Source organism: Colius striatus, chromosome 4, assembly GCF_028858725.1.
Source record: "Colius striatus isolate bColStr4 chromosome 4, bColStr4.1.hap1, whole genome shotgun sequence".
Lineage (NCBI taxonomy): Eukaryota > Metazoa > Chordata > Aves > Coliiformes > Coliidae > Colius > Colius striatus.
The window spans coordinates 90,684,455-90,692,790 of record NC_084762.1 but is presented as its reverse complement, the minus strand read 5'-3'; positions in this window follow the sequence as shown (position 1 = coordinate 90,692,790).

Genomic DNA, 8,336 nt, shown 5'->3' with positions numbered 1-8,336 from the left:
TGAAGAAAGAGAGAGATAGAGCAGTTTGGTGGGCACCTGGTAGCCAGCCAAGGTCAATCCACCAGAGTCATCTCCCTGCCTTTATCTTGAGCTTAAGAGATTTGGTTTGGGTGAGGTTTTTTTGATAAATATAGCAGCTCTGATTTGCAAATGTGACCCTAATGGCAAAATCTTGAACTCCATTTCTTTCAAGACTGGTGATTTGTGCTTGGGTGAGTAGCCATCTAAACCAAAAGCTGTATCCATCACAATCAAATTATGGCCAGGTACTTAGAATTCTGACTCTTGTTCTTTTGAAAGACACAAGATGGAATAGGAGACCTGTCCTAAAATATAGCCGAGGCTTTTTAAATTTTAAAGCCTCTTATGTGGAACTAACAGGAGAAATACATCCAGAGACACATGAACTAATGCAGTGCTATGCTTTGCCCACTAGATGTGAAACGCTGCAGGTGGTCAGAAGAAAGTAAATAATACAATGCAGTTTGCTAGATTTTTGTGATGGTTTGGGGTTTTTTTTTTTGCTACTAAATAACTCCTTGAAAAACAAATGCCTGCATCTAATTGAAAATACTGCCTGCTCTTTAGATGTACCTGTAGTAGAACAAAAGATCTTCAGGGATGATTAATAAGTAGCACTGTTTCTCAGGCACTATCTGATTAACAGCATTCCCATTTACACAATCCTCCACTTGAATTAGCAGAAAAGGGTATCATCACTGAATGACAATAATGGGCCCGGTAGTGGGGTAGCATCAGGAAGTCAACACTTTCCTGCTAACATATGCTGATTATTAGGAACTTATTTATAATCAGCTCACAGTCTGTGTTTGCACAAGAGAGAAGACAAGGGAGGGAGCACAGACTTCATCTTTGGTGTGTTGATTCACTACTAAATCAAGTCTATTACTATATTAACAACTGCAATTATTTCAAAAGCCATTTGCTTTTGAGTATGGAGGTGCCACTAACCTCAGACGACCAAAGTAGGCTTCTGGCATAGGAGAAGAGTGCTCTCATGTTCCTCAGGCTAGCCAAATCATACCTAGCACACATCTCACTCCTTTTCCTCAATGGCTCTCATATCACAGCTGTCTCTAAGGGCAACTGGAATGACTACAGTCCAGATTTAATATCACACTATGTGCGTTCAATGTACCTGAAACACGTCAGCCTTGACATAGAGTGGTATGTCTAGTGTACTAGGTAATGAAGGATATAGAAAGTTTGGGGGAAGATTCATGCTTTTTTTCTTTTTTTTTTTTCCCATGATATATATAAAATTAAAGCAAAAGAACTACGTTTTTGTTGCCCTCATGTCAAGTCCATGAGGATGTGGAGAACTATAGGCTGGCCGGCCTAACCTTGATCTCCAAGAAGGTTATGAAGCAAATCTGTCCAGATGCCAATTTCCATGTACATGAAGGTAACTAGGAAATGACAACATGAATCTACCAAAGGTAAAACATGCCTGACTGAACTGGTTGCCCTCTGTGGTGACTGGCATGGTAGACCCAGAGAGAGTGGTCAATGCAATTTAAAGCATGAGAAACTTGCAGTCAATCTGGAGACACCAAGAATGGTGGATGGACTCCATGATGACTGGATGACAACCAACTGTATTGAAAAAACAGCTGGACAGATGGACTCCAAGGGTAGAAGTCATTGGTTTGAATATTTAATGACAGCCAGTTCCTCACAGCATCCCTCAGGGATCTATTCTGGAGCCCATACTGGACGATGGGCTAGAGTGTACCATGTGTACACCTGTAGACACTAGGGCACGGGTGTGGGTAAAGGAAGGGGGATGAGACACAGTTAATATACTGTAAGACAGGGCTTCTATTCAGTTAGACCTCAGACAGAATGGCACTCCTATGTTACAGAATCACAAAATAGTGGAGATTGCAAGGGACCTTTTGAGGTCATCTTATCCAACTTCAAGCAGGTTGCCCAGGACTGTTAATACGGAGAATTACAGTTTGGGAGATCTGTGTCAGTGTCTTGCTGTTCTTGGTTCTACTTTTCATTGTTGCTGTTTTCCCTCCCAATTGATTTTCTCATGTTTGAGTGGCTTAACATCACCTGAAAGCCATGCTTTAAAAATGTATGTCTTTGAAAAAATGTTTTGAAGGGATTTTAAAATACAGTGGTAACTTTGTTCTAAATAGATGTTTTCCTGTAAACCAATGTTTTTCTGGAAAAAAATATGAGTTTGAGGAATATTGCACCACTGGTACTTTTTAGGCTTGTTTTGGTTCCTATTCTATATTGTGCAGAATGATCTACCTGTATCAACTCTTCCTTAATGGCACAGTTTGAAAGTTAGTGAATTCCTTCAATGTAAAGAACCACAGAACTACCAAGTCTTAGATTTCCACTGGAAAAAGCACTGCATATTTTCTGTTCCCCAGTGAAATGATCTGCAGATATTCCAAAGGAGAGATAATCTTATTTTTACACCTTTGCGTAACTGGATGAGTACATTGGAGGTTTTTATCTTCTTTCTGTGTAGCATCTAATAGTTCTTATGATTATGATTCTATTAGTCGGGGCTGGATACTAATATTTTAGACACCAGAATGAAAGAGGAAATCTTTTACTTCCTATTGTTTTAAGTATTTATCCACAGAAAGTCAATTGCTTTTTCTAGTCTCTAGACTTTCCTTCAGGCAATCCCATTTAAAACTTTCCTTTAAGTAGCAACTAATGTTATAGCCTAACTATAAATCCCCTCTTGTACAAGTCCTCTTAGCTGTTATTCTAGCTAATCCTTAGATTTAAGATGCTTACAAACAAATAAAATCACATAGCTACACTTAACAGAAGGCTCTGGAAACAAATATTGAGTTTGAAAATATCCTGATAAGTACAAATGCTAAGAAGGCTGTGCCACAGAAACGTTTGGAGCAGAAGCCATCAAAAGACCGTCTGTCTTTCTTTTCTGTGTACAACAAGCACAGCATAAATCTTTTCTGAAGGAAGGAAAGATGTAGAGAAAGCAGGTAACAAACATGGTTGCAGATAAATCCTCTCATCTACTCCTGCCTATTTGGAATCATCCCCTTTATAGTGCATAGCAAACCACATCTTCTACACACTGCTGTAAGAGCTGTCTGCAGTGTTTTTCTCCAAGTATCTATTTATTTCCAGACTCCACCAGTTGCTGCAGTTTTCAACATACAAACAAAGCTGGATTTAGAATGGAAGTAGAGTAAGATTCATCACACTTTCAGTCAGACGTCTAAGGTTTAAACATCCAAATAAGTCACCTACATAAGTCAAGAGGGGAAAAACCAGGTGCTTTCAGAGGGTGAGTCATCTGATCTCAAGGTACTCTGTCTCAAAAAGATAAGTTACCCATTGAACTCGTTTCTCTTGGTTGACTATAGCCTGGACAACCAGTCAAGAGTCTGTCATCTGAGTTACTGATGCAAAAATCAAGCCTGTAAATAACAGTTTGTTTCTTTAACAGAACTTAGACTTCTGTCAACTTAAAAAGTAGACACTGGCTTTCAAAAAGTATAGTTTGCAAGTTAACCACAGCAATACACAAGATTTCTACACATTGCTTAGAAAAGGAACAAGAGTCATGTTGTTAAATTAGCATCAGTAAATATCGACTTACCATTGCTTTCATTGTTTGTAAAGGCAGTAGGATATGTATAATATAAATTATATAAAATATGTAGAAATGGAGAATTTATCATTGTTAATAAAAGGTATTTTGACCATTTTAACCCTCACAGATTAGTCTACTATCTTGAAAATCGGGGGTGGGGGGGAACCAAGGGGGAAAAGTGCTTTCTTGTGATGGTTAGAATTATTACAAAACAATCATTGATCCATGACTTTGAAGCTCAGACACAGTTATTAGATCATTCAATCTGGTCTGCTATGTAGGAAAACCAACAGAAGCCCATTCTTTTGAATGTAAGCTTGCTGCTGCAGTCAAACACTCATTTAAAACTGCAGGGCTTTTACATTTAGCAGTAGTTCTAATTTCCTACTTGTTCTTTTCTCCCTGTGCAAGCAATTATAAACCATAATCAAGCTTTTAAAGTCTCTCACAGAAAGATATTGTCTTCTGTCTTTTGAGTAATTCTTCTGGAGAGCCCTTACCAAACATGTTATCTAAGCACATATATAAAATATCATTCAGGAATACACAAAGTGACCTTTCAAAGGTGTATTAATTGTGGCATTTTAAAAAACTTATCTGCTTATACCTTTGAAGAATATCACAAAAACTGATCAAGTTACTCCTACTATGTGAGGCATTATAATGCCAGAGCAGTTAGATAACAGGTAGGAAAGAAAAAAAAGCCCTGACAGTTGTCAAATTTATGTTTCTCTTACCCTTCTGAACTGGAAACCATCACTTTCACTTCCTCACAAACATGTCCACATAAAGAGTGAACTTTGGAGAATAATTGTTGGAATAAGCTATGCAGGGAAAAAAAACCAAACAAACTAAAACTGACATTGTAAAGATTTGCAGCTGTTGCATGGCTTCCCAAGCTAGCTCAGGGAATGCATGTTCTTGAACACAGAAGCTTTCCTCTTCCGTTTCAAAACTTGAGGTCCAAAATGGCTTTTAATATTTAGATTGCTTTCAACAGCTTATCTTCCCCACCTCCCATTCAGTTTCCTGTTGCATAATATGCTTATTTTCTTCATTTGCTTAAATCTTTAATAAGTATTAAAAAAGTATATGCAACTCCCAGTCACTACTGTAAAAATTACCACAACACTTTACCACGATCCCTTACGGATTTATCCTGTAGTTCTTTCAAGAGGAGCATTTGCCTGAGGGTGATTTCTGCTTTCTTGACTTATACTTTCTCATAAGTCTTAGAGGAACTCAATTTCTGGTGCAACAGGCATATATTCTTCAAGTGAATATTGAAAAACCCACACATACTTTTGTTATTAATATGCTGCATGAGGAAATCATCACTGAAACATTTTCAATATCTAAGGGAATTTTTTTATTCAAACCATTTCAAGTTAGAGCCTCAAATACTGTACAAGAGTGAATTTTATACTAAATAGAATAAGGTTAATTTTCACACGTGGATAATTCTGATCATCAGCAGTTGGATGATTTCCAACATCCATGTAGGCAGCACTCACCATGGTTTAATCTGAGTCTTCTAATTTGCTTTCAAATCTGTAATTAACTATCCTGAGAAGTCTACTGATATTTTAAGACAGCATTTATAGTGTGAGTTGAACACTGAAAAATGATTTATTAAAAGCCCAAGGTCCATGAATGCACATCTAGCAGTGCAGTTCCACAGCAGTCTCACTATCTGAAGCAAGAACATATTCATCCATAGATTTTTGACCTGGCAATTGCATTTTCACTGGAATGAACCGAGACACAAATGTCTCTTCCTTCAGTTTTTAACATATCCTTAATAAGAGTTGTAAATTCAGAGATAGAGTCTGTGTACTTTCTCTCAGGAACAAACTCACGAAAGCATTGCCTCCACATTAAGAAATCTCATCTCTTAATAGAAGAATAAAGAAACAAGGTAATTCATCAAATTAATTAAAGATGTTTCATTTTTGTGAGGTGTTCAGGGCATCAGGATCTTCCACAAACACATCAACACTGATAGCACAAGTTCTCTCTTACTTTTTTGCTGTAGAAGATTATGAAGTATTGAGTTAATACATCACTGTTTTATTATGCATTTGGAGCAGTTAATGTTTTGCATAAAAGGAAGAAAAAAATCTGTCTATGAAGGTCAGTAAAAACCTCAAGCTTCCCTTTACCTTCACAAAGGGGCCAGCATTTGACTTCGGGTGAAAACTTTCTTCCTTCATTTGAAATTTCAGTAAGAATATAAAGAACAGGATCATTTAAGCTATTTTATATACCAAATGGCTCTAGGCATAAAGACCTGGTTGAAGTGTTTAGCTTTGCAAAAGCAGAAACAGCTACAAGGACTGATTTACCTTTGATTTCTCTCAGGGCAAAAAGAGCAAAACTTAGCTTAGTTTAGCTAGGAATTCTAGCTCAGTAGGCTTTCTATCCTGAAAGAGCATGAGTCATTTTGATTACTAAGGATTCATGAGAAATTTTGTCATATTTTTTTCTTAAGTATGAACTTTAAAAATTCCTTAAATTTCAAGTACATCTTTGACTGAGAAGTGGAAGTTTCTGGTAAGCTTGTTCCCTAACTTGCTATTTTTAGGAATGACAATATTTCATACTTTAATACTTTCCCGATGAGAAATGTTAAAAGAACTACACAGCAAAGCAGCTTTATTTCTGCCCTCAGCTACAATTTCTAAGTATTTTTAAAACTCAAGTTTGCCAGAGGTGTTCTCTTGACTTGCAGTCATAGAGAAAGCCTGCCTGAAGACAAGGGTCAACGCACTGCAAATGCACTGAAGTATGTGAGGCTGCACAAACATTTATCATCTTTGCAATATGTGCTTTAACACTAAATATCTTCAATAATTTCCATTACCAAAGGGTTTTTTCTCCCCATTAAACAAATGTATCTGTCTTGGACAAAACTGCTGAGCTTGTGAAAATAATTCTCAGCCCCTTCATCCAATTAATCTTTTTTAGAAACTTGAAGTCAAAGATATTCCGATTCTTGTGTTTACTCGGCTGCAACGCTACTGAGGTTCTTTGGCATTGGCAAGCTGGAAATTCTACTACAAGTTGGGCCTGTTAGCACACAATTGTGAACCTGCTACAAAAACAAAAAATCCAACTGCAGTACTAATATATTAAGACAGACTGTGGGGAGCAATGGAAGAAGCACCACTCAAAGGCATATTTGATTCTATTTATCACCAATCTCTCTCTCTAGATATTTAACTTCACATTTTGATCTATAAAGTCTCAGCTCTTTTGTCCAGAAGCATGACGTTCCAACTTGAAAAATATGCTCTGCAATGTTATTTAGAAAGATGTATTACCTCAGTGTTTGCTCTAAAACATACACTCATAGATTGTTATTTCATACATTTATGATGTACCCAAATGGGGCAACAGCCCCACACCAGGATAAACACTACTGGAAGGACTGTAGTGCAAATTCATTTGAAGCAGCAAGGTCATATCCTGGCTCAAAATCTTTACCTAAGGTAATGTCATGTAAAACTGGAACCACAGAACAGAGTATTAGTACTGTCCCAGTCATCAGTGACAGCACAGGCAGGTTGCAGATTGATGCACGGTCTCTTGAAGTGAATGACAAAATCATTCCAACGAGACTCAGATTTCACTCAAAACACAATCACAAGAAATACCTAACTTAAAAAGTTCCACTTAAACATAATAAAGACCACCAGAAATTAAGTAGGGGCTTCAAAGCATAACAGTCATTCTTTAAGTCTCTAGTGATATGAAACAAAGTACTTGGCAAGATAAACAACTGTATAGTCTGCAGTCAGCTCACTTTGACTGGACCCTAACAGTTCCTGTGTTAGGCCACTCAGTAGTCAGACAAGATCTCAGAAAGATTGCTGGATTTGGTAGATATAACACGAGACTAACTCATTTCCTAGATATTATAACATGTGACTGCCAAAGCTAAGTCACACTAGCAAAATATTTTAGTCTTGACATTAAGAAGCTCTGTTGTTCATGACTCCAGAGAGGAAGGCTTGATACTTCACTCCTTAAATAGTTCATAGCACTCCTCACATGAGCTTGTGTCAGTAATCCTGGTGACAGGTCCAAATTACAGCAAGTGAAATTGCATTCTGCTTATCTAAATTCCCCCCACAGTATCTATATACAATTTTTATACTTGGCTAGCATTTAAAACGTTAGGTGCTGTTCCACACCAGAGGTTCCTGCCTGTCAGTCTGAAAGGAATTATTATTATACATCTCTTGTGCTTATGCAAAGGTTTTTGGATTTTGCTTTTACTTATTTAAATAATTACTATTGATTCCCATGGAAAACATCACAGAAATGCAGTTGTAGTTTAGTGAGAGATGATGATAGGGGAAATATTTCCAGCTTGTGAAATTAACTGATAAATATTGCCTTAAATATTTGAAGGTTAAAAATACAGGCTTTTACACTGTCAACATTTTTTTTCATGTATTGAAAGAGATCTTACTCAAGACACTTTGATCAATTGCAGAGTTAACAGGAGATCTTGATTTTCTCCATATCCCATAAATTTCAAACTCATTCTTCAATAGTCAGTATACAGCATTAGAAGTTATGAATACATGTCGAAGAGGAGCTATTTGATGTGAAGCTATTAAGTGAATCATAGAATGGTAGGGATTGGAAGGGACCTTTAGAGATCATCTAGTCCAACCCCCCTGCAGAAGCAGGGTCACCTAGATCA